General features: G+C 38.7%; 1 long non-coding RNA gene across 14 annotated transcripts in view; it reads right to left on the reverse strand.

Annotated features, from left to right (window-relative positions):
- LOC110356335 (uncharacterized) overlaps positions 1–25,078 on the reverse strand; it is a 154,598-nt gene that overhangs the window by 38,947 nt on the left and 90,573 nt on the right. For 9 of the 14 annotated variants that reach the window (XR_010472559.1, XR_010472571.1, XR_010472568.1 and 6 more), the window contains exons 2-6: positions 24,313–24,434; positions 4,156–4,273; positions 2,214–2,353; positions 1,748–1,875; positions 1,344–1,500 (exon numbers count right to left, since the gene is read on the reverse strand). This is a non-coding gene — a long non-coding RNA (uncharacterized LOC110356335). The remainder of the gene's footprint in view (positions 1–1,343; positions 1,501–1,747; positions 1,876–2,213; positions 2,354–4,155; positions 4,274–24,312; positions 24,435–25,078) is intronic. The other 5 variants (XR_010472562.1, XR_010472565.1, XR_010472566.1 and 2 more) reach the window with 2 other exon arrangements.

Raw genomic sequence — 25,078 nt, forward strand, 5'->3', positions numbered from 1 at the left:
AGAATAAAAGAACAGCTAAATTTGGGGAGAATTGCTCTCACTGTCTCACTCATCAAGGGAATGAAGAGTGACTTTGGCTCAGTAACATTTCAGAAATCTGTCATGACACAAGTACTGAAGAGATCACTGCTGAACAATTCAAATACTCTTCCTATTACTCTAGAATAGCCTCAGCAATGAACATCTCTTTGGAAATAATTATTAACTTTCCTAAAAATAATGAATTTCTACTCTATAACAGCATATCTTTGATGTACAATATCAAATTATATCAATATCAAATTATATCAAATATCTATTACTGTACTATTTGTTATTTGCTATTTTTTGCTTACAAACTATGATATTTATGACTTTCAACAATTTTTTAAAGAAAGCAAATGAAATAATAGATATATGCATTTACTTATATAACAACACTTTCAACAGCATACATCTGACACCTAAAACACAAATCACTGGAATTCAAGCCATCTTCTGTGTGCTCCGACATTCCTGCTCATTGTCTCAACAACAGCAAAAACAAACAAACAAACCAACCCACCAAACACCATGAACTGTCTTGGGGAGAGGCTGAGAAGATGATACATTACTAAATACTTCTTTATCACCAACTCACCAGCCCTCTCTGGTTTTGCTCCCAAGCCCTGCATTATCAACCCCAACAGGAAAGGTAAATGCTATCAAAGAAAATGTGTATTTTTTTTGCCCCTTCTCAAGTTTTGTTTCTTTCTAGGAAAGCCATTTAAAAAAAAAGATATCCTGAAGGTCAAAGCCAGCAGAAATTCATGTAGCAGCTACTCTAGGCCAAGGCTTTTAGGAGTCTTGAGATGTATTTCCGCTAACTTTCAAAAACCTCATTACTAAGAGGTTTAAATAGATAATATGACCGCATTTACAAAAAATAAACCTAGCTCTTTGGATTGTCAGTCAATAACTGTCCACGGGGTGTGTGTAGGAGTAACAAAAAAAACACCCCCACCCCACCCCCAACCTAAACTGTAGTCCCTCAGAAAGAGAAGGCAGGGTTTTTTTTGCACTAGGCACAGTTTCACTTCACACAAAACCATCATTAATTTTGGTTTTAAATCACACTAATAATAGAGTTCTGCTTCCTTACCCAGCTCACCAGTCTGATATATGGCCTCTGAAGCTGCATGAGACAGGACTGAAGGACCAGAGTTACCCTAGAGGTCTCCACTCCCTCATTTAAATCATAACACCTCACTGAGATGAACAGAAACCTTCTGCCCAAGTGCCTTATTCTCCAGTACAGATTTTAACATGCCCACCACTACCAAAGTGTGCTCACAGTTCAACACAGATGCTACACCCATTCTTACCTCGTGTTTTGTCTTCCACTGTACTTGACTTATCAGTTGCTGAACTGTGGCAAATGTCCCCTCTGAACGTACTGCTCTGTCAGCTGCTCAAGGCATCGATGCAGGGGGTAAAGCACAAGAACTGGTGGGGTGAGAAGGGTGGACTGGAGAGAACCAGCTTGAAATGATGGAAAGAGGGAGTAATCTACCTCAAAAATGTAATAAGATGCCATTGCAAAAACCATTAATGTTCATTGTGTCCCACCCAATTACCAAGAATGGAGGAAGGGCAAACGTGCTCTGGGTGCTTCCGAGCCACATCCCCACAGCATTGACCCAAAGGGGGAGACCTGACTCAGTGATTCTGGTCCCCCAAAAGCCAAAGCACTGAGCCTGCGTCCCCCTGGCAGCAGCGTGCCTCTCACCTTGGTCCTCTGTGCATCCAAACCACAGTAATTCCAGAGGCTTTTGGTTTTGTCGCCAGCCCTCAGATGCTGTTCAGACCACACGGCCGTAGCTCACAGCCTGCCCATGCATGGGATCCCACTGGTATCTGCAGAGAAAGAAGGAAGAGACAAAAGCAGGAGAACTGCAGCTGGCCCCAGAGCTGTTATTGCGACCACCACTGATGGGGCTGACCCCGATGGATAGGCAGCATTGGATGGAGATCATTGCAAACCTGTTTATTCTGGCAGCTCCCTGGTTTTTTTGTGGAATTGCTTATTGTTAGAGTATGAGTGTCAATTACTTATTTACAAACGTCTGGTACCAATAAAGTGTTTGTTTTTTATGGTACCAGCTTGCAACTTGATTTAGAAGTGGTTTGCTGCACACCAACTTCCTGAAACAGAGGAAATAATTTTTAGAGGAAAATAACATTTTAAAACATACAGGCTTTTCTTCTTCTCTTCCTCTTCTCTTCTCTTCTCTTCCTCTTCTCTTCCTCTTCTCTTCCTCTTCTCTTCCTCTTCTCTTCCTCTTCTCTTCCTCTTCTCTTCCTCTTCTCTTCCTCTTCTCTCTTTAGGAAAAAACTTTAGAAAAGGAGAAGGAAAAATACATAATTAATACAAAAAGATTTCCTGACACAAATCTTACTTAGTCTTTGTCAAAACTCATGCCATAATTCTCAACTGCTGTTATCAAAGTTGGCCAAAGAGTAGTCAACAAATCAGAAACATATACCTGTGGGGCTGCTGTGGCATGTATATTCTTGTTTTCTATTCCTTATAAGCTATTCTTTATTATATTTATATTTATATTAAATATATATTTATATTATTTATTATTCTTTATTTCTGAGAGCAAGTTATTCATCAATATTCACACAATAGGTTTGCAAACTTAAAAGAAAAATTAATCAAACCTTCAATAATACTGTACGATAGTAAGAATAGTGCTCACAGATATTGTTTCTTTCCTTAATGACAGTAATTTTTAATGGAGCCATCAAGGTATATAGATATATACAATGTCAGGAATGATATGGTTCTAGAATAAATTTGCCAGGAATTTTGGAATGCATCACATTAATGAATCCAATGACCACCCAAAGCGTTAGAAAAATCCACCCCAAATTATTTGGGCAAAGTCTTTGTGTCTCTATCTGAGCAGTTAAGGATATCGTAGCAATGCTACTTTAGAATAATGGAGGACAAAATAAAATCCTCATCTATGTGCTCACAAGGAACAGCTGACTCTTCTGTTTCAAGTAATATTTAACTCTTCTGTTAAGTTCAGAAGAGGGTGATGCTGCCTTTCCCAATGCAGCACACTGTTAACTGGCGAATATTGAATTTAGAGAACTACGGGATTAAGTTATAAAAACATCATCATTACTTGGAATCTAGTGCTCTTTATCCTGGAGCTGCCTTCTAACCTGCATGGAGATCAATGTTTATGGGAGGAACAGTCTGCAAGCCTTAAACGATCTCCATTAGAAATCCATCAGGATAACTGTCAATAATTGTAAAGCAAGCGACCTTTCCTCTGCTACCGCGGCATCCAGTGAGATCGAAAGATGTACCAAAACCTATGAATTTATCAGATTAATTGTCATTTCTCTGCACTTCTGGATTTTTAGTTCTGCCATAGTAAGGTAGGGAAATGCCTCTCACACTATCTGCTGCCTGACAACAAATAGAATCTTACAATAATAATTCCCATTGCAGAGGTTGATTTTATGAGATTTGCAGCTCAAAGCATACATTCAAAAGGTTCAGAAGCTTTGAAGCAGGATCCAAAATTCATTGTGTTTATTTAAGTACCGACTTTCAAATATTTTGAGATTCACTTATTAAAAACTCTTGTAGAATTACACGATTATACAATTGCAATTACTTACCATATTATGCGATGCACGGAATAAGTACAGAAGAAATTTTCTCTCTAAAGTTTAATGCTGAAGACTAAAAGTCACCCACAACAGAGCGCAATCATTTAGCACTCCACTTGTGTGGCACAGGTATTGTTATCTTAATGATTCAAACTAAAAATACGTAAGTGCTTCAGTAGAACTCACCTCAATGCTTGAGCAACACTACAATATTGTCATCAGGCTCCACATTGCACTGCTCTATACCTTTCAGCATGTGCAGCAATAGGATTTCACCCCAAATGCATTGTGATAATTACTTATTGAAAAAAAAAAAAGTGTTTATAAACAGGCTATTTCCATCATGGTGCCATCAATCTGGCTGTATAATTTCTATATTGATGGTCCTTAGCACCACTGGTGACACTGTTTCTCTGAATAAGCAAACAGGAAGACAGTCACATGAAGAAATCACGTTTTGCATGCACGTTTTAACAAAAGATGGAATTACTTGTGTCTTACCTTTAATAAGGGGCAGATCCCCTAGTGTTGTCTTCCCCATCTGAAGAGGTTCATTGGTACATGACAAAAAGCATTTCATGAACTCCTCAGCTGTGTTATCAGAGTAATTTTAGATGTCCTAGAAACAACACAGGAAATTGGTTTTCATTCAGGAATTCAAATCTAATTCTGTTTTAGGTTATTAATTCACACTTCTGCCTGTTTAAAAATAGACTGCTAGAATTTGCAGACTCTTTCAGAAATATTCCACCTCTTAACTGCCCAGTTGCAGAATTTAGATCAAAGTAATCGTATGAAATGTAAAAGAAAGCAGAACTGAACAGTTGTTTGTAATATCTACTGAGCACTAACAAATCGTGTAGACAAACTATCAAGGAAACATGAGATGAACTTTGCAACAGGTTGAAATAAATGTTTAAATTCCTGCTTCTTTCAGTACAGTTACGTATTTCCTAAATATCTCTTTGAAACATGAACACTTGGAGTTTATAGATGCTGATTTGCACACGATCCAATAGGCAGAAAGTCCTACAGAAGTCAGTGGCAGCAGGTTATCAAATGTCCTTGTGTCGCTGTGTGGCACAGGTCACCTTTCCTTGAAAATAAAAGCAAAACCAGAAAACACTCAATGAAGGACTGAAAAGACTTCAGAGATCAACAGTGCCAACACTGCAGGAATGGGAAACAGGTGCAGGAAGAGATTAACAGAGTGCTGGTTCAGGGGTTGAGGGTTTGTTGGCTATTTTAGAAAGAAGATGACTGTGAAGGTGATGATGAAGTACTATAAAATAATGAGAGCTTGAGAGAAGGTAAACTGATGCAAAAATGTAAAATTCTTCGTATCAGAAAGAAACTGGTAGGTCATCACAGTTCTCCTGTGCATAGTGAACTACTGTATTTTACCCACTTTAGCCCTTTTTAACACAGTCTCCAACACTTGCCTGACATTAAATATTTCCCTCCAAGTAATCTGAATTTGAAATGGCATGTTCCATATTTAAATATATCTGGCTTATCTTTTTTTTTTCCTTGGCAGATGAAGGAGACCTCTAGTACCTACTAATTGCTCCTCATCAAGCTATTTCTACACTGAAAGCTTTTCAGTCTTCTTATCAGCCTTTGTATCGCGGTCTTTTTTGCTGAAAGCACTTGTTAGCATTATAGAACAGCCTGTGAGAAGAAGCAGGAGGTTTCTGACAGCTGTACTAGGGACACATGGGGCTTTTGCATCCAGGGGAATTGATGGGAGTGTTTGGGACTTGGGGACAGACACAGTAACTGCTAAAGTGCTCAGCAGTTAAATGCCTGTATCAGCTCTGTTGACATTTAAATTAGTACCTGTGGAGACACACAAATAAATGCTGTAGTTTAAAGCTCATCAGAACTAAAGCTGGTAGGAACACCCGTGGAAACATTTGTTTAGTTTTCTTTCTCTGCTTCTATTTGAGGGTAGAAAATAGTTTTTGTCATTTTTTTTTAATGTTTTGTCAGGTCTAGATAAAATATATATTTTATAATAGCAAAGCGTTCACTATTAGTGCTGCATCTTTTTTGCAAATAATAATAATAATAATAATAATAATAATAATAATAATAATAATAATAATAATAATAATAATAATAATAATAATAATAATAATAATAATAATAATAATAATAATAACAACAACAACAACAACAATAATAATAATAATAATAATAATAATAATAATAATAATAATAATAATAATAATAATAATAATAATAATAATAATAATAACAACGCAGCCTTGATATTTAGAAAATGTCCTCAGGCCATAGCGAGAAGTGTAGACTGCAGCCCTCCCTGTCTAAGCTTCCATCACAGAAATGGTTTCCCATTCTTAGGAGGGTGACACTGGCAATGAGAAACAGATTGTAATGTTCCTTCTTCTGTTTGTTATCAGCGTCACACAAAAGCAAGAAGAAAACACAGCACTGTCCTGCCTCACAAAACAGTTTTTAGCATGTGGTCCGTGGAACCCCCATGTTCAGAGAGCTTAAACTAGAAAGCATACCTGTTATCAGTAAGGTGGGAAAAAAATAGGAGTTTACAAATCAAAGAGAGGATAGAAAAATTCTGTATGAAACCAAGACTGAAAACCCACACACTCTGTGTAACAATGAGCCTGTTACAGGCTCTGGGAAGTTATTCCATCTTTTCAAGCTGCAAATGCAAGCAAGCGGATGACAGCGCCTCAGTGTCTTCTCCCAGACACAGCAGAGCTGCTGTTGCTGTGGCTGTGCATTTCCAGCTATGACAACAATACTTTAAAGCATACCTTGCCATCACACTTGATATCACGCTAACTGCAGAAACTCTTATGATCTGCTGTTCCCATCGCATGAAAAATGTATGACTTCACTATACTGGGATTACAAACTGCTCCTAAACTGATGCCGTAATTTAAATTCCATTTCCCAGATGGGCAAGGCAAACAAGCAGTAGATGGACCTTGCATTTAACTTTTTCTTTTTTTAAATAAATGATGCGTGACAGTCATATGCTAAACTCATTTTTCAATCTTATTTTTTTATCTATTGCCTGGAAAATGCAGCAACCTAGTGCTGGACTGATGGAAGTCAGATTTCAGGGCTGTGAATTAAAAACAGCCTCCTAAGGGGCGTGAGGACAGGCGCAGGCTTTGGCCAGCTAAGGAGGTGAAGGAGTTGATGGTGAGATGGGTCTAGACAGGACTGTTAATTAAGAAGGGGGGAAGAATGGGGCACTTTGTCAAGCCAGTTTTAAAACCCCTGACCTTTCACCCGAAGCACCCCGGTCCAAGTTCAGCCATCGCCAAGGGGACTCCGGCTTGTCCTGATGATGTGATGGTAAAATGCTCTCCACACATGGTGGTTGGTGGTCTTGGACCTATTACAAGAAGTAGAGTTCCCAGCTCAGCTCAGCTTTGGGTCCAACTGGCAATCCTTGTTTTGTCATTATGAGGCCTGAGGTGGAAATAAGCTGGAGAAGAGGTCCTGCAGTCTTAAAAAAAACCCTGACCAGGCCCCCTGGAGCACAGTGCATCCCATGTGGAAAGGTGAAGAGTTTTCCTTCATAGCCAAAGCAAGGCAGCCCTGAAGGACACTTGGTGGATGAACTGCGTGGCGTGGGGAGAAGAGCAAGTGCCTGCCGCATGCAGAAGAGGTTATGGCCATGTGTCTCCCTGCTCAGACAGGGACAACTCTGACACTGACAGACCCACATGGGTGTGAGTCTGGATAAACCCACGGAGGGTGGGCACACTGGGCACTGTTGACCGATGCCATGACACCTACTGCTGATTCATGTGGTTACTAAGAGCTGTTCATCCACCAACTCAGGAAAAGGAAATAAGTCAAAATAAGATCTATAATACAGGAACTCATTACATTATATGAAATCTAATAAGACCTAAAGAAAACTAATACTTGCTACTCATCAATTAGTGAACACTATATGTCTTTTGAGCATAAAATGATTATCGAGTTGGACAGGGAAACATCTTTTGTATAAGACTGTCATGTTTGGTTTTTTGGTTTATTTAGTTGTTTGGTTGTTTTTTGTTGGTTGTTTGTGGTTTTTGTTTTGTTGGGTTCTTTTTGCTTGTTTTGTTTTCTAAGTAGAATAATAACATCCCTCCCCCTTCTTCCTAACATTATCAGTGTTTCCTTTATCATCCAGTAACAAACCATAAAGACCAGAGAAGTCTCAACAAACTATCACGTCACTCCCTGAAATGGCTTTATTTTTGGGTTTTGAAGAGTTGCTTTGCTTCAAAGACAAGTTTTTTCCCTGCTGTCTGGTTGATTCCTCAGCGGAAAGGGAAGGGGTGTTTAGACTCATGACCTGGGAAGGTCAGTGCTGGGGTGGTGAAGAGAGTGAAGGGAAAGACAACCATTTCAACATTATACATTCAAATATTTTTAGAATACACTAGACAATATGCAAGGCAAAGAAAGATCTGCTACATAGCTGTTCTCAAGCAAGGCACATTCTTGGCCAGAATCTAAAAAATACAGATCTACCAATCGATTATCTGTATTCTGAACTTAATAAAAAATCTTAAGCATTTAAATTAATTTAACCTCATATATCAAATGTTAAGGTCTATATTTCTACTGTGGCTTTTTTCTGTATATGTAGTAAGTTGAACTAATCTTGCCTCTGAATGAGATCACATTAAAATGACTGTAATGATTTAACTGAATTTACAATTCTAGGAAAATAAACAAATTTCCCAGTATTAATTTCTACATTATAAGTGCTTGGCAGAGACAAAACTCTTAATTTACTAATATATATTCAAAAGCCCTAAGCTGCCAGTCCTAAAATGGCAACACTTTTCATTTGCCTTAGAATAAGATGATTAATGAGGACAAATCAAGGGAGATTTTCAGAGATGTTGACTTTTTAACAATTTTTCTGGCTTTTGAGTTGACTTTTTCAACAATTTACATAAAATAGATTCTTCTTATGACTGCTGTGACTGTTACATTGCTGTCACAACACTTGCATCTCTCATGTCATTAGTAAGCATACATTCAGAATTACAATTCAAATTTAAATCCCATTTATAAGCTTCTGACACGCTGCATATAAAAAGAGTCCATTTACTTTTGTAACACTTACAAGTCCTGCATACCATGCCACTCATTTTACTCAAGTGCAAGATACAACACATATCCCACAGAGATGATCTCCTCTGACTCCAGCCACACAAGCTTTGGGAAAGAAACTGCAATGGAGTAACAATCAGGCACTGACACCAGCAAAGCAGCTGTAGGAAAAGCCAAAGCAGGGATGGCTGATACTGAAAATACTTTCTTGATTCTGACTGTACTTAAACAGCCTTTGACAACTGGCTTGTTCTACTCTCATCTCAGCCCCTTCACCTCTGCTGTGCTCCACAGCTGCCCTTCTTCTCTTCCTCTCCTCCCCTATTGTTTCCCACAAATCTCCCTTTTTCCTTGTCTTTCCAATCCCTGAATAATATTCCTCTGCCAAAAAGAGAGAATTAACATGTTATTTATCATCTCAACATTGACAGCTACGCACCAGCCCTCTCCCTTCCCTTCCCTTCCCTTCCCTTCCCTTCCCTTCCCTTCCCTTCCCTTCCCTTCCCTTCCCTTCCCTTCCCTTCCCTTCCCTTCCCTTCCCTTCCCTTCCCCTATTTATATACTGTCTCTTCAAGGTAGCGAGATGGCCTCTTCCCCTACCACTTGTACAGTATCCACCAAACTGTGCCTGACTTCAGCTGGTTTCTCATAAATAACACAATCAGCAAAACCTCTGCAAGAAGAAAAGCAAGAAAAATTTCTCTCCAGGACTTTTTGACAGTGATGAGATATTTTCTCAAGCTGAGCTCCGACAGAAAGTATTGTGGTCTCACCACGTAGCAAATTCATACCATTAGTCATTTGACTTAAATGGGAGAGCTGTCTATACTCCTAACACATGCTGTAATTCTTCACTCCTGGCCTAGTAAGACGCTTCAATTTTTGAGGTTTACTACCTTTTCTCTTTGAATTTCTCCTTACTACTCAGATAGTACAGTTAAAATACTTGGGTTTCTTACAAACCTAAAAAAATAGAATACAACCCAGATTTTCACTTGTCCCAAACTCCTGCATGTTGTTGCTCTCTGGTGTTTTTACACTGAATAATTACACAAAGATCCATACAATCTTTGTGATACAATTATAGCAACACCTCAGATGATCTCAGCTCTGCTGGGGATACGCATATTATTCTACTACAGAAACTTTAAAATAACCTGCTTTTTAAGATATGTGGAGTAAAGTCAAGGATTAGTAGAGTGCTACAGAGCTTTTGCCCAAAAGTCACCAGAGTTTGCCAGATGGTTGGAGAAATCTCTGGAAGACGCATAATATAATGAAGAGCACAGCATTCTGGAAACCTGGGAAACTTCATTCAGTAAAGCTGTAAAACAAACTCTGAGCAGCATTTGCCAGGTTTTGTAATGTTCTCACCCATTAGCTTTCTGAACAGGCAGTTACGGCTTTCCAGGGCTTCCATTTGCATCAACCATCGTTCTCCTGCATGGTTCTACACAGCAATGCTTGAGGTGCCGGTATCAGCGAGTCTCAGTGCAGATCCATCGCTCAGCCATCCGCCTTCCCTAAGCCAGGACTGAAACATGCAGCAAACCCACCCGTGCCAGACCCCTCTATCCGCCCCCTCAGTCTTCTGCTTTCTTGACTTGGCCTTCTCTCAACTGTCTCTTTTACCCTCCTACAGACACCATCCCTTTGTTAGTACCTGCAAGAGCCACAAGTCCTGTGGGTTTTATGCTCTTGGCCAGGTTTCAATTTTCAGCGCTTCCCTTGTTTTTTGCCCTCCACGTGCTAATCAGGGGTTCCCTAGTGGGGTCCAGGATCTAGATGCCTGTTTAACTTCTGTCCTCAGCATTTCAAAAACATTAGTCAGGGCCTGGACTGTGGCCATTAGAATACAAGTATTTGTAAGGTAAACAGTAACTCCCAAATTTTCTTCACCTCCTGCATCTGGAAGACAAATAATGGGTCCCACAGTGTATTGTTTATTCATTATAATGATAAGCTAATAGCTACTTCCTGGCTATTAGGTGGAGACCAGCAAGGTACCCCAAAGCACGAAGATGGGTACCCTGAGACAGGAGGATGGCAAGACCCATGCCTTCACACACTTTGCCATATTTGGAACTTTCCAATTAGCAAGCCTGGTCATTGTCACTCTGATGAGTTACCTGTATGACCTGCAAGACAAACACTTGACCCAAATCAACCTGTTGTCAGTCCAAACTTCTATGAGTAAAACCCCGTTAAGTCCCCAGGTGATCATGCCTCTAGCTGCATTTCTGTAAATGCACATCCAGGCTGGTAAGTAGCCCAAATGTTAAACTCATCTGGAAGAACTATGCCTTCAGCTCACCACTGCTAATTCATCCAGGATCCCCTCTTCTTCATTTTAGATATGTCAGGTTGCTTCTCCCTTGGGCAAGCTGATACTTCATTTACTAACTCCCAACGTGCGGGAGGGACAGAAGAAAACACGACCTTGTAAAAGAAAGAGATAGCCAGAGAAAATGAAGACAAGCTGCAGCTCTCCCATCAATCTCAGGCTTGAGGCACTGGGGTCTGTTGGTTTGCTTAAGTTTTCTTTCAGCAACAGCACTTTTCTAAGCTGTCCTTCATATTCTCTGATCACCGAACATATTACTTCACTTCTACATGTGCAAATCATAATGTTTTACTTCATTTAAACTTGTCCTTTTGCTTACCACCATTAAATTTTATTGCAGACTTGCTTTTTGCTCTGTATTGTGCTCACAGTTAGACTATATAAACTACATAAAATATATGATAGTTTAATAAACTATGTTAATATATTGTGTTATGTTAATTTCTAGATAATAAATGCATAAGATATTAAACGACATTAAGGTTAATAAACTATTTTAATAATATGTTATGTTACTCACTTCATCAATTTTAATAAATATCCAACAAAGTTTTAGGGTGTCTTGTACTCCTATCCATTTACCTAGCAAACACATCCACCTTCTTTATGATCATAACAGAACCTTGTCCTCAATAAGGATGAGACTTAAGTGCCTGTAAATTGATTGTATTTCATCAATATAATACCTAGTCAAGTTCTGGTATGGATTAATGGTGATCTTAATAGCAAAAAAAATTCAGTGAACACATGCAAATGGAAACAGATGATTTTCTAATTGAGAAGGTCAATTTACAGACTAGAAATATGTGTTTGCATGAGCAACAATGATGTAACAGATCATGTATCTTCTGCCATACATTACAAATGCCTCCTTTTTTATGATAAAGGATAAAGTTCTTACCCAAATGGGTTGAGAAAAGACCACGGGAGGTGGGGATGGGAAGAGAAAGAGACAGGATGGAAGTAAAGAAATCCTACCAGAAGGTACTTCTCTAAGGCAAAAAGTGGTGTGTCTGCATAGTTTTCATACACACATCCATTACATGGTCTGACTCAGGAGCGGGCTTTTGAAGCATTTACCTGTGTTTCAGTTCACATCTGAGAACAACCTGGACTCCTTTTGGATGACAGTGAAGTGGCAGATGTACTCCAGCAGCAAATGGGCAGTCAGTCTATAGGAGCCAATTAGAGCTTGTTCACAGTAACTCTGACCCCTAAACTGTGGCCATCAGATCCTCAGCACTGGTTTGTTCTACAAGTCCACTTCCACTGGACACGCTACTTGGCAGTGTGAAAAGAAACAGAGATGGGAGGAACCTTGCAAGGGAGTAAGATCACAGTTGCTAAAAATCAGTTACCCAAGAGGCACTCTTCGTTTTCACTACTTCAAGGACAAATAAATACCCACAAAGGAAACACACCTTTTCATGAAGCCAAAGAAGATACCAGCATGCACTTAAGTATGATATAGGTGTACAGTAATTTTGGTGAACAAAATACAACTACCAAATTTTCTGACACTTTTCTGACAGCAGCAGCTCAGAACTATGTGTCAGGTGTTGGTTATCCATTAAAAAGATGTTTTTTTTTCAGTTTTATGCTTACGTTGTCCTCAATGTTATAGTCTTTGTCATCCACTCAAAAAAGAAAAACAAAAGCAAAATGTTACAGAGGATAAAATGGTATTTTTGACACCCTCTATCACTATTATAAAGGTTATAGATCATAAAAATCTTGATTCATGCCCATACAAGGCACTAAAGACTTCCTTTGATTACAATGGAAATCAACCCTTTCTTAGGATATATTTTTTTATAGACTATGTGTTGATTGTCATCATGATTTGACACTGGGAGTTGCTTTTATGGAAAATCAAAGAAACAAGAAATAAAAAGAGCAGAGAAATGTAACTGTACCTAGTATTTCAACAAGAGGCAAGATAGAGACTTATGTCTCAAGACACTACAATCGAAACTGCTGTCACATCTCACTCACTAGATAAACATGCAAAGAAACCCTGAAAAAGTAGGAGTATAAGACCACAGATGAAAACAGATTTACTGTGGAAGTTTTGTATAGAAGAAAGTTGTTTCAAGGAGAGGTTTGAATGACACAAAGGGAGTTCCTTGTTTCTTGATAAACTGAAAGTGCTGGAATCCTGTGGGACAGCGCAGTAATGATGTTAAGCTACACAAGAGAGAAAACATATCAGAAGTTACTGACAGTCAGCAGGGAAAAGCAAGTAAATAATCTCTAGGGATGTGTTCCCCAAGCCCCTTGAAGTTAACAGGAGATTAAATTCGTCTCAGTGTAACTGAAGCATAGACTGAAGCCCAATAATTTTGCCCTTAGCTTCAGGGCTGTCAGGATTTCCACTTCGGTACATGCATCATAAGCCTAACAATGGATTTAGCCTTGCTGGCAAACTGCTCAGTCCACACTAGGAAACGTCATCCAGAATCAACCCCCCCCCCCAAAAAAAAAAGAAATTAAAACGCATTAATGAAGAAACCTACATAAATTAATATGGAAGAGAACTGCAGTCAGCTCTCAGTTATATGGTTCGAGCATTATGCAGCTTGTGTGCTCAGTGCAGAACAACTCTGGCACGAGTGTTTCATTGAATTCCCACCCTCAAAGAGCAGATTCACACTCTCTCTACTCCCCCCAAATGGATGTAGTCATGAAATAAACTATCCCGGGCCAGAAAATGCAGATGTGCTGCTCTGCGTGCTATGGACACCCAACACTGCATCCACCAAGAATGAAGCCAGAAGCGTCCACCACACCCAAGCCACCTCTGAAAAATTAGACAACTATGCCCTTCCTCCACTGCATAAAACATGTAAGAATTACAGGTTTTATTAACCGCTTTCTCCATTTCTCCTTTCTTCCCTTTCAAGGTCAGTTCACCTGAATGAAGGCCCCACCAAACGCTGTTTCAAATGAAAAATACTTATTCTTGAAAACACTTAACATTTTTTCCAAGAATTACACTCAGGCTACTGCATGGGTCCATCTTTTGTTTCGCACACAGCTCATCTTAGAGTAAGCAAGAAATTACGATGGTTGTGGGGAAAGAACAACTGGAACAATAATAAGGGAAGAAGTGACTTCTAGGAAGAAAAAGAAACCATTTATTGAAGTGCAAGTCCCGCCGCTCCTCTTCGCTCCCTCTCCCTGCTGCCTGCTTCTATTTCACACACACAGACTTTACTTTGGGTAAACTGCAAAGCTTTGCACAGAATAAAAAGCAGTTATTCTTCCTGACAGTACTATATGGAGCTAGTAACTGGGAGTAACTGGGGCCAGGCCCCTTGGGAAAAAGGTCAGCAGGATTCCAGGGTATTTTTTCTTTCAGCACTAAGTAATCTATAAGGAGTCAAAATTTATCATTATATTGGACTCATGGTTGAACCTATCAACTTTTTCTTCCAGGAGCTTTGGTCCATATATAAATACAGACTAAAGGTATTCTTACATGCTGAAATGCTTGACTTTTGTTTTTGCCACAGGCATTCAAATACAGTCATAAGAGAATGAACATAAGTGTATATGGACATATGAGCAAGAGTATATGAGAGACAGATCTATGGTCCAAGTAAAGAAATTGTTTCCTAACCAGGTGTAACAGAGTATGAACCTGATTTTACTGAGAAGTTATATTTACACATTCGACATTTGCACACGTTATTATAAAATCAATCCAAGTTTCTTTATAAAATTAGGATAATTATTCACTGATCAGATTCCATGAAAACATTTTATAGGGATACACGCAACAAAAAAATCAAAGCTCTGTCTATACCTTTGCACACTGTCAAAAAGCTAGAAATTACACATGGAACTAGACTGATAATCAATAACATAATAACGTTAGCCTGTTGCTTCCCTTTTCACAGAACAGCAGCAGAAAAGACAAAAGCTGAACTATTGCCAAAACACCCAGACAACAACCACCACAACCCCACAAACACGCACACATTATTCCCATGGTATAGGGCATCCTGTTGCCCTGTGTACAACTGCCCCTCAGCTTTACTTTCTAACTCTTTTTTCACCCCCAAATGATAAAACTTTCCTTCACTACTACATTGTTCGAAACATGGAAGCTCACAGATAGCTAATACATCGTCTCTCATTTTAAAAGCAAAACCAATAGCCGCAAGATTTCTCAGATCTCAAACATGCATTCTGAACCACGGACCAGTCATTTACTCTTAGTTCGGCAGCAGTCCAGCAAAGCACTTATGTGTGTAGTTAAGCTTAAGCACATGAGCTGTCCCATGGATTTCCGTGGGACTTCTCACAGGTTTGATGTTAAGCAAGGGCAAAAGTGACTTGCTGGACCAGTGCCATAAACTGAAAAGCCCTTATGGTAGAGACTATTTTCATGCATAAAATGCATGTCCCATTTTGTGTGAATGGATACTTAAAGGTAATGATAATAGTCACAAGAACTTCTGCTATTTCAGGTATGGTTGGGAATGGAAGATTTTGTTGGACAGAAGAGAAAACAATCATTCATCCAAACTGGTATGACAGCTGCTGTCAGGTGTTGTTTCTGTGTTTCCTAGGACGACGAAAATAACATTATTGTGTTTCCATAGTAACGCAAATGTATTATGTCATGATGCAAAATACATTCACAGTATGCAAAGGAAAAAAAAGTCTTATATATAGTAACATAACAGATGAAAGATCTCTATCCAGCTCAAATAGTTTTTCCTCCCAGTAACCTGCATAATGTAAAATCAATCTAGAATTTATATTTATCTGTTCCTGAACTGTGCACCGTCACAAATCTACTTCACATCAATAAAGCAACGTGCACTTTGTTGGTTTTTGAGCACAGGTTCTTTGCATTGAATGATTAATCGTGGGATTAAACATACCTGCTTTCTCTGCTTGCATATGTAGTTTGGAAAGGCTTTTCTGCCCCATTCATTACTTGTTATTTGATAAATGTGTTGTACTACAGAATGGACAAAAAATTGAACTTGAAACTGGAGGCACATTGTTGCTCAGCTGGCTCTCCGCTGTCAGACTGAGCCCTAAAGAAATCCCTGCTGCTCACAAACAGCCCAGCACCATGGACCACGCACGGGCGCGATGCACCGTGCAGGGAGTGCAGCACACACCGCGTGTGCTGAGGCTCCTCCGTACGCCAACACCAACCCCACACAGTGACAAGAGACTCAGTCCCACGCTGGATTTGTTGGACTCATCAGAAATACCCTGCAGGGATGATCTGCATGTACAAAGTCATGCATATACAATAACTCTTACGTACATCAGACACACAAAGGTTGCTGGTGTTGTCCCCCACACCACAAGCACCTACATTTCTGTTCAGGGTGTCTCTGACAGAAAGAAAAAATGATGATACATAACAGGCAAAAAAAAAACCCACACAAAAACTGTCACTCAATCCCTAACAGAGGTAACCATAACTGAAAGGGCTCGAGCTGGAAGAACTGATTTTCCCTACAAAAACACTGAGCTGGATGATGACTCCTGGAGCCGGGCCAGCCACTCTGCTCTGAAATCTGTGAAGACCAGGAGAAACTGTGTTCAGTAGTACCAGTCCCACCCACGAGTGAACCTGTGCTCCAACAGGATCTGATCGAGTGTGAGTGGCATGTAACTGAATCAAATCTAAGTCTGCTTTTATAAAGTCATAGCCAGCAACTTGCTAGCAGGAGTCAATTCTTCATAGCTGTGTTCTTGATTTTTACTATAAAATGTCAGCTTCGGGTTACAGCAAAACTGAAACAGAAATGGTGGGACAATGTAGCAAAGGTTGGCTGGCTGACCTATTTGTGAAATGTAATTATTTCATTTTTGATGAGAAAAGAGAGATCAGGGTCACAGATACAAGTATTTACAAGTGCAAGCTATTATCTTAAGAACTCTAGGATTTAGGTAGGGAAAAATACATTTACTGTAATGAACACTGACAAGTAAAATATTTAATCCCCAAAGTTTTATTTCCCCCAAACATAAAATAATATTACTTTGAATGGTCCATAAATAACATTAATGGAGAGATTCTGAATGGGAAATCTCTAATGATATATGAGAGAGGACTTAAATAGGTTTAACTGGGCTCTTTCTCAGACTTGGCAACTGTGCTACAAATGGGTTTGTTTTTTTTAAGCAACATTATAATCTGTTATCTGTTTGGATCTAATCCTAAGGAAGCTTTTTGTTCCAAATTTACAAATGCCTCCAACGCAGAAGCAGCTACAGGAAAAGTATTTTTTACTGCCTTACCAAGTTTAGAGAAAAGTTTATTTCAGTGCTCTGTGCTGCTATATATACCAATGGATGGTTATGCAAAGCTTCATTTGTGCTGCAACATAACGTATGTAAAGGAAGGCTTCGTAGCAAAGCCCTGCTGCAGAACTGCTGGCCGGCTCGACGTCCAGAGCCCAAATGGATTCAATGCTGCATTTTTAAAAGTAATGTTTTAATACAGTGCTATTTGAAAAGAGTTTGAGAGTTAAGTGCTTTCAAACACATTTTTGCAAGTTAAATAAGAGAAGCAGAAAGACGGACAACCTACTTGTCCAAAGGAATGTTCTTCCCTCCCAGTTGAGGCCTTTCTAATCCTCAGCTCTACGCCTCAAGCAAAAGTAGTAACACTGGGACATAAACCACAGGTTAACATTTAAGCTCATGTAAACTGACAATATTCCCCCAACATGATAATTTTAAGCGAAATAAAAATTCCAACAATCAACCATCAACGGAGGTTCAGTTTAGGATTAGAAGCAGGAATAAAACTGTTGCTGGAGTGGGAAAAGAGGCTGAAGCATGAGCTCCGAAGGTGCGCAATTGATTTATGTGATAAAGACTTTAGCTGCTCACATTCATGGTAAAATTGTGCTTTAAACTAGTGTTCTCTAGTCTGCATGCTGAACCACTGTGAAACCAACAAAGTAACTGTTAACTTTACTGAATTGATGATATATATATATATATATGCCACAGCTTACCCCACTGAAAATATTAAACTGCATCTAACATAATTTAGACAAACAATTCAGGAAAAGTATGTAGAATATAAGTAACAAACCTAAATCTCTCCAGCAACCATTTAAGCGTATAAAAGAAGTGTTCAAGAGTATAATTATGGAGAGGAATTTTGATTATGTGTAACAAAAAATATTAAAATAAACCAAATTATTTAGCTTTGTATTTTGAATGTATTATATCTCTTAAAATATCATATGCAGATTCTTACTAAGTCAACATTAATATGCCTTAATTTCAGCATTAGTAAGAAACACTAATAAAAATGCAATGAGATTACTACTCTGCTATAAAATTCCTGAGTTATCTAGACTTTATATTTGACAAATACTTCAACAGTGAACGCAAATTAAGAAAAATAAATCCACAAGAAGCAATTTCTCTGCTCCCCCGTCCTAGAACTTAGACTTCCAGAATAACTTACATTTTGTAACCTTTTTTTCTTTCAAGAAAGGACCTACATTTTTTGAATGGCTTCTATAGTATGACTCCCCAAGTTATGCATTATTTTCTTTGTATGAGTATGTGTGTTTGTAGTAGTTTTTACACATAAACACCCAAAGTATATGTACAGATTTAATGTATTTTGTAGCCAAAGATTTTTTAACTGATGAGATTTTGCCTGAGAATTGCAAGGTCTGAAAGTTAGATATTTGAATGTGAAATAAGTACAAAATGGTAACTCTGTGGATTTATAAATAGAAAATCTTTACACTTAGGACAGTGAGCATCTTTAAAGACTGGACTGTTTTTTCTCTGCTATTTTTGTCAAGTTTCATTACAGCATGATTAGGGTGGTAAGTAACAGTTGTAACATAATGGACTTGTAGAAATCGCACAGTAAACCACTTAAAATATTTTCCTATAGATCACTTTTTCAGTGATATATTGAAATAAAGAATTTTTGAGTAATATTTCTTACTGCTTAAAATTATAGTCAGCTGAAGTATGTGGATTTAGTGCAACTAAGCATGGGCATTACATTAAGCACATAATTACTCCTTTCAAAATACAAGGAAAGAGAAACGTATTTAGAATTAATTTAAACATTCAGGAAAATACAGAATTTCTACACAAATCAAATTCCTGTGCAAGGTATTCTGTAAGAATAAGAGTCAGATCAATTGAGATCAGCTTGTACTTTTACTATATAGCTGTTTTCTCTCCCTCAACCAATAGTGAAATTAATCACCTAGATAAACTAAACTCTGTCACCAATGAAATCAGTTTTAGGAAAGTAAAAATATTATTCAGTGGATCTGATTCTTCAGATATTTACACTCATAAAAATTAAGAATTAATCCTCTGAACAGACCTAACTGGGTACACAATCAACATGAATAAATAACCAAGACCAGTGTCTGAACACACTATTTGCAAACGGGCAATCACTGCTGTTGAGTCTTCTCATCCCATGAAACAAAATCTGCAAGGTTCCCTGCTCTTTAACAGCCACCATAAAATAGAATACCTTCAGCATCGTATTTGTTTCTTTTTATGTTTAACTGTGGAATGGAAGTGGAAAAAAAATTACTGAGCCTTAATTACAACTGTTAGCTGTCATATATTTTCATGTTCATATGTAATATTCATTAGACAAGATTTCACCAGTTGCTGAGCTTGATATTACAAAGACAATAATTACTAAAAGAGCCTTAACACTCCTCCTAAAACCAAAAACACCTCTCAGAAGCTGAATTAGAGGTATTGGAAATAATGTGTACTACAAATCCTCTATTAAAAATAAAGAACTTCTAAGACAATATTAAATATTATTATGTCTTCTCAGTCTATTTTTTGCTTTATTTTTTCCAAATGTTTGCATTTTCTGTGCTTTCACCAAAGTTCTCCCATTGATCTTGCTGTGTGTAAAGATTGCTTTGCTTCCAGATAAGGAAAAGCATTAAGCATTTTCAGAAAATTTAAGCCTCTAAAGCAAAACTGCAAGCACGTATCCCACCCCTTCAAAAAAGGTCTCTGAAAAGCCTCTCAGGTAAAGTGACTCGGAGTGGGAGTTATATACTAACATTGAATAGAGTATTTGTGAAGGAATTAAAGAGAAGGGGGTTGCACATATTTTGGACAGGGATGCAGACACAGAAAGAGAGCAGGCAGCACACTAGGTTCAATGAAGGAGCCACGGAGCTGAGGGAAAAGTCACCTGCTGTATTTCTCCTTCAATCAAGGAAACTACGCAAGCTATATTGAGTTTTAATTTTGCTTAAAAGGTCAATCTACTCTATCAGGGTGAAATCAGGTGAAAATGAGTTTGACACCCCTGTACTACATGGATGTTCTCTCCTACTTAGGAGAACTTGTAATTCCTCCCACTTTTTACTAACTCAAAAGAAATGAAGTTTCTAAAATTAATGTGTCCTAATCTATTATGCTCGTGTTCTGACATTTTCATCTTCAGTCTCTTTGGTGGAAAACACTGATTGTTTAATCAGCTATTTGAGGCAGTGACCTTCCAGCTAAATACAGTACACTTAGTTTTGTTGCCATTTCAATGAAAATACTTAAGCAGAAAGAAATGGCGAAAAATTAGCTCTACCCAAATGGTACCATTCAGGCCTTTTTGAGCCACACATGAATGATGTTTGCGAGACTCCCTGCGATAGTAACTGATATGATTAAAGCAGTTCCAGCCCTTTTGTAGAACAATTAAGGCTTTGTTTTTAAATCTGAAAAAAACACACACACCTTTGTTCTGTGTGTATGTTTTGATCAAATTTATGAGACATTGTTATAATCCTGATGTTAATACTTCGCTTTATGGAAAGTCTCATTAAAGCCACGTTTTGTGGAGTAAAGAAAACTGTTCTGCTGGAGGAAAGATACCAGAATATAGCTGTTATTTTTCTCCCAGTTCAAAGCCACTGTGAGGTGTTTGCTGAAGGTTCAATTTTGCAATGCTTTGAGCCTGATTCAGCTGGAGCAAAATTCCATGAAATTGCACCCTTTCCTTAGGTTAAGTGTGGGATCATATCCTGTCACAAGACAAATTATTCACTATGATTAACACTTGGGAAACACAACTCTCTCAGTGCCATAAAAATTTGTACAAAGCAGTGAAATACTTTCAAGATGTACGGAGTTAAATAAAAAATGAAGGTTTAAACAGAACAAAGATACTGCTGATCAGGTATATCATACAGACACAACCTTATTTTTATGTATTTGTTTTGGTTAATCAGAAACAAAGATCTGGTATCCCAGAAGATTAAAGTTTCTGTATGTCTAACAACGGCAATAAATCATCCGTATTTTTAACACAGAAATGGTTTAAAAAGTGTTGAGTTCCCTCTGCCTCGGTCACAGAAGTTCAGAATTTTCCTGCATTTAAATTAAGATCTTTGTCATTTCCAGCTTTCTTCAGGAATCTTTTCTCATAGGTCAGATTAAGATTTTTCTAGTGTGCCAGAATCATCATCCATTCTTCTTTTTTTTTGTTGTTTGCTTAAATGAGCATTCCTGTAGGAATTCTGTAAAATGTCAGAGTATAACGAAAGTTTATTTCTGTCCTTTGAGTGGAGCAGAGCAGCTTGAAAATTCCTAAATTCAACCACAACCAGCAATCCTCTTCCTGAAGGAATTCCTGCAGATCCTGTATTCCTTAATTTCACTTCATTTTTAAGCTGTTACAGATACTATTTTATGAACTGACATATCTTCACAAATACTTTACATGCATTTTGTGCTTCAGAACGTTCTGCAGATTGAATCCTCCCCTTTCACTCAGCCTCAGAAGTTTCTCACGTCTTCTTGCATGCCTATTTGTTTAGCTTCCCAAATACACTTTTGAGCTATTTAACTGGAAAAAACCCCAACCACCACATCTCACAGTGGACTTAAGTATGATCTAACTGACACCATATAAATCATGGATAATGATACCAAATTTGCTGCAAGAAAACCAATGTAAATTCAGTAAGATAAAAATGGACTCTTTGTATACGTTGATTTAGTTACTCTTCTTGCTATTTTAAGGCTTGCCTGATAGCTGATAGTTCAAACCATGCTTTGCTGCCTGCCTCCTTCACTTTCGTTGTGTGTTGCTGTTCCTCTGCCAGCCTATTAAGCACACTGTAGTTACTGGTATCTTTCCAGTGACAGCTAATGATGTACTGATGAAGCAGAGCCTAGAGCCCACCCTGAGTGCACAGCAGGAGAAGTGGGGTTGATAATCCTGACCAAGGAGACTCATTCCATGGAGGGGCTCTGCTCGGCTTGCTGATTTTTGGTACCAGTCACAAACCTACAACACAACTGGTGTGCTTACTCCAAGCATCAACTCTTTGTCTCTACTCAGAACCAAACCCTTGACATCTGGCTTGAAACAAGAAAAAAGAAAAAGAAAGAAAAAGGAAAAGGAAAAAAAGGGCAAAGCAGAGGGCAAAGCAGAGGGCAAAGCAGAGGGCAAAGCAGAGGGCAAAGCAGAGGGCAAAGCAGGCGGTGGGGGGGGAAGGGGAAGGGAAGAAAAGAAAAAGAGGGAAGAAAGGGACAGGGAAGAAAGGGACAGGGAAGAAAGGGACAGGGAAGAAAGGGACAGGGAAGAAAGGGACAGGGAAGAAAGGGACAGGGAAGAAAGGGACAGGGAAGAAAGGGACAGGGAAGAAAGGGACAGGGAAGAAAGGGACAGGGAAGAAAGGGACAGGGAAGAAAGGGACAGGGAAGAAAGGGACAGGGAAGAAAGGGACAGGGTTTCACAGCATCCAGCTTTATACCCCAGTATTAAGCAGCTCCAGGTTTGGACTCAGGGATCTCAGGTGCTCTGTCAGTGCTTCTCTTTCTGCCTAATCGCCATGCCTCAGATAACCACCCGCTTCTCAGGGGATGAGTTTCCCTTTGCGAAGCAATAGGAATCTTTCCAACAACACCATCAGGCACTGGATCAGCCCCTTAATGTGGAAAACTACTAGAATTTCTAAAAACATCCTACGTTCTATCTCTAAATGAAAGCACTCTAGATTAAGGTACATTTTCTGCCTTGCAAAGGACTTGTTCAAACTTGTGTAAATCAGCACAGTCCTTGGCTCACACTATTTTAATAAGACCCATGTGTATTAAACCAGATTATATGACACATGTTAAGGTTCATGTTTGATATCGAATTAAGTATCTGGATGATTTATGAAAAAGACTTCACCTCCCTTTCCCCCACGCAAGGTTTAAGACTAATCTTCAACCAGATCTTCCAACACTTGCTGCATTTAGACCTTCCCCACTTGAAATCTTCAATGTTGTTTTTATTATCACAAGAGACTGATACCCAGCCTAGCATCTGTTATTATTCCCTTGCTTATCTCCCTGGGAGAACGTATGAACCTTGCATATATCACTGTGATTACTGGATGCTGCTAAATTCCTAGAAAAAAGCAGCATTGCTTTCCTCTGCCTCATAGAAGGATTTGATTGCACTATTACTCTACACACTAATGTGCTGCTTGGCTATAAAGGGAATTGTTGAGTAGTCTCTTTAAAAAATAAAAAACAAACATAGCAGTAAAACCCCCACAAGTTCCATAAAGCAAACGAAGACCCACCATTAGCTCTTACCCACAAGGATCAGTGTGACAGCTGTATTGATAATGACAGACATTTGGCTAAAATCACTTTGGGAGGCAGAAGTGTGAATTACACCTCCCTCTATCCACCAAGATGCTGTGCATTAGCATCTGTTACTGAAAGCAAAGGCAGGTGATGCTGTAGGTCATTCACCTCTCTTGTCATTTCCACTGACAGAGAAGCTTCAGAGGCCACCAGGGATATTACCAGAAAGGGTCTCCTCAGGCTGAAATGGGAATTCTCTACTTCACCAGACAACCTTCAGCCTGCCTTTTTTACTCTTTCCATAATCAGTGCCATGCTTTGAAGTGCACTTACCTGTTGCGGCCATAAGAACTCATTTCCATTTGTCCTTCTTTTGGATGCTGCAATAACCTAATTCCCAATGCCTTTATTTAGGGCTCCCTACTGTAAATTCCAGCCCTGGCCCTCCTCCCACCACCCTAATTATTTTTGCAATATTTGCCTCAATGCTTTTTTTAAACAAACAAACAAACAAAAAACCACAAACATTTCTGGAGATATTTAGCCAATACCCTAATGAAATGTGATTTTAACAACATATGCACATTCAGTTTTACATTGCTCACCATTTTCCTTCTGCATGGAAACCAGCTTGGTGAGGACCCTGCTGCATAACTTTCCTTATTGTTTGAAACGCAGTGTAACTGGGCACAGACAGGTATGTCACAAGCTCCCATAGGCAATGATCCTATAAAGAGAAAATAGTTTCAAAACAACAAATACATCCTAATATAAATACAGCTACAGGCTTGTGTGATTAATTTGAATCAATGCACATATCTGGCATTAATTAACCATGTGTCATTAGTTTCAACAGACTTGTCCTCAGCAGCTGCCAGCAAACTCTAGTTCTACTCATTGGCAGAGCTATTATAGGCTAAAAAAGGTGTTCCAGTGAGATTTATTACCTGAGTAGCCAGGCTGCATTGAAACCTTGGTATTTCCAACACAGGATTTCAGCATATGCATATCACAAGGCTCATATCCCTCTTTTACAGATGACTCTTCCAAAATAATCTGACAAGGGTTAAGTTGCTTGCATGCTGAGACCACTTGCTGTCCTTTAGACAAATATGCTTTTATTACTCTCCTCTACTGTGTACATACATTTTTCCTTGCCTTTTCCAAAGGTGATAAGATCTTAGAGTCACAGACTGTCTTTTTGGTTTGTATTTTGCTGTACTTCAAGCAATGGGAACACATTGAGTAACTAGGGTGTACAGGCCAAATGAATTACTAACAAATAGAAAATTCAAGTTGTTTGACTAAAAAACACATAGAGAAAACCCAGTCAGAAGGCTGTGACAGCAAAACTCCTTTATTTGTGTTGTA

Source organism: Columba livia, chromosome 4 (genome assembly GCF_036013475.1).
Source record: "Columba livia isolate bColLiv1 breed racing homer chromosome 4, bColLiv1.pat.W.v2, whole genome shotgun sequence".
NCBI lineage: Eukaryota > Metazoa > Chordata > Aves > Columbiformes > Columbidae > Columba > Columba livia.